At 42.1% G+C, this 2,707-nt stretch overlaps 1 pseudogene; it reads left to right on the top strand.

Annotated features, from left to right (window-relative positions):
- Positions 1 to 1,669: 1,669 nt before the first annotated feature.
- LOC144499384 (U2 spliceosomal RNA) lies at positions 1,670 to 1,925 on the top strand (annotated as a pseudogene).
- Positions 1,926 to 2,707: the final 782 nt, after the last annotated feature.

The raw sequence follows: 2,707 nt of genomic DNA, 5'->3' as shown, positions 1-2,707 counted from the left end.
CAGAGAGACACCATGTGATCCAACACAAGGAATTTACAAGATCATTTCATAGAATCATAGAGTTTCTACAGTGCAGAAGGAGGCCATTTGGCCCATAAATTCTGCATTGACTTTCTATCTTACCCAGGCCCTCTCCCACACCAATCCTCATAATCCCACACATTTTACCATCGCTAATCCCCCTAACCTATGCATCTTGGGAAGCTAAGGTGCAATTTGGCATGGCCAATCCACCTGGCCTGCATATCAATGGACTGTGGGAGGAAACCGGAGCATCCAGAGGAAACCCACACAGACACAGGGAGAACGTGCAAACTTCACACAGACAGTCACCCAAGGCCGGAATTGAACCTGGGTCCCTGGCGCTGTGAGGCAGCAGTGCTAACCACTGTGTCACTGTGCCGCCTGTCTTCTGTCCAATTCTTGTCAAAATAAATCAAAAGCAGATTAATCTGTCAACACTGTTAATGTGTGCCAATTAGATGCTACACTTGCATTTCAAAAGGGCCTTATGTGGAGTGCTTTGAGACTTTTCTGAGTGATAATTGATGTAAGTCTATCAGTCTTCTGGTGAATCTGGTGCATGGCATCATCCAGATGTCAGCACTGGCCATTTGTGAACATAAACAGTGAAGTTTTGAATGTCAGATCAGCATAAACCAGATGAACCTCATTGGAAAATTCACTGGTGATCCATTATGGTGCGTCTCTGCTCGGCTTTCACAGTCCATTTGCAAGTCTGGGCAAAACAGGAGTAAGCATTGGCTACCTGAAGCATTATTAAAATATTTAGAGGAGGCACTGAATCCTAATTCCCAACATCTGTGCTTGCACATTGCTCAATGATGTATATATCCATGAATAATAGGCAACTCAGGTTGCTGGGGAATCAACTGTGAGCATCAGTTCATTTCAAGGGTACAGTAAGTAAATTGATTCGACAGTTTTAAAGCCATTTCTGGATCATTTTTCCTCTTTTGTTTTTTGCTGGCACTTAAGTTCTTGTGGGCCTTTGTGTCAATTGTTCTAAATGTCACTTGGTGTAGCGAACTTTAATATTGCAGAGATATGCTGCCGAAACTTTTCATCTTGCACTCATCAGGACAAACACAAGAATACCAAATTTCAAACAATCTTAACAATTTATACCACAGGAGAAAAGGATGCTGATTGGTTGGCAAGTTGACTCTGATTAGCTGATGCATTGCTATTGAGAAAGCAACAGGGAACTATAGCCTCCCCAACTTCCTGGGTAATTCAAACAGGGTGAAAGCTTGAACACAATCCTTTTGTGAATCCCCGTATATGAATGCATGTTCTAAATGGATTTATTTTTTAGCTTCCACTTGAAGAAGGAAAAGGAGAACATACATTCGTATGATGCCTTTCATGATCTCAGGACATCCCAACTTTTGTCTGCCATGTAACAGCATCAACTTCATCATAAGGCAGATACAGCCATCGAAGGGCCATCACTGTTGGGAGTCCCAGAGGGGATCTCCCAATCCGAGATATTTGGAAGAATAGAACAGCTAATAGAGAGATCTAGACAAATTTATGCCCATCCATCAATTCCTATAGACAAAGCTTAACATGCTTTTCAACAGAACCTTCCAGATAGCAGTCAGGAGCAGAAACTCTGCTAAACTTGTTTTTCACCATATTCAACATAGCATTCTACCCTTTTGGCTAAGATCAAGTGTAGTATCTGTTCTTATCAGTCGCTTCTCGGCCTTTTGGCGAAGATCAAGTGTAGTATGAAGAGGATGCTGCGCTTGGTTAAGGTCATTAGGTTACATTGAAGCTTCATATGTTTCATATGAAGCAATTTTTAAAAAGCGGTATCTCGGCCTTTTGGCTAAGGTGCAAATGAGCTCAAGTCTTGGAGGAGGTATTGCTTTCCCTCCTCCAATCAGCTTGGCTCATGTAGATCAGGCCCAGGACAGGGTAATTTGGTCGCTTGCCCTGTCTTGCCAGCCTGGATCGGAAATGTCTCAACCTGTTGAGACTCTGAATTGGACTTGATTTGATTGAATTGGAAAAGTATTAAAAAAACATAGCATTCTAATTGTGGACTTGGTAGCAATCAGCAAAATGAGGTTGAACCTTAAACTTTCTAGTCTATATAGCTTGATGCTTCACTGGGAAGTACATGTTTTTCTTAAGAAGAATTCAAAATTAATATTTTTATCTCACTTTTTAAACTCCCAAACCTTGAGGAAAATGGCTTACAAGCTTACATCCAAATAGCCACAGTATTTGGAACTGTGCTACAAATACAGTTCTGGGATTAAAAAAAATAACTAAAATACATGGGAAATTTCATATCTCATCACTGCACAATTCTTGGTGATTCTCATATGGGCAAAAAGACTTTCTGGCAAAAGTGGAATACCTATTATTAATAACAAGCAATATTAATGGGCAGGATTTTAAAGGACTCTGTGTTGGGTTTGCAGGTAGGATGAGGACCTAAACATTTCCCGGCAGTCTTCTGGCCACCTTCCTGCCTGCCACCAACATATCTACAATTTTATGGGGGTGAGAGGTGGGCAAGGTCTGGAGAAGCCCGGACTCCCCCTTCCCCCAGCCTTATTTGTCACTCAAGTACCATTCCCCATCAGCCCTAAATTTAGAGGTTGGTGGCAGGAATTCAGGGGCAGCGAGGAAGCCCGGTATGTCACCTTGCTTGGGCTTTGGGCAGGAT

The sequence above is a fragment of the Mustelus asterias genome, chromosome 9, assembly GCF_964213995.1.
Source record: "Mustelus asterias chromosome 9, sMusAst1.hap1.1, whole genome shotgun sequence".
In the NCBI taxonomy this organism is placed as follows: Eukaryota; Metazoa; Chordata; class Chondrichthyes; order Carcharhiniformes; family Triakidae; genus Mustelus; species Mustelus asterias.
The sequence above is the reverse complement of the archived record's forward strand: the minus strand, read 5'-3'. Positions and strand labels throughout refer to the sequence as shown.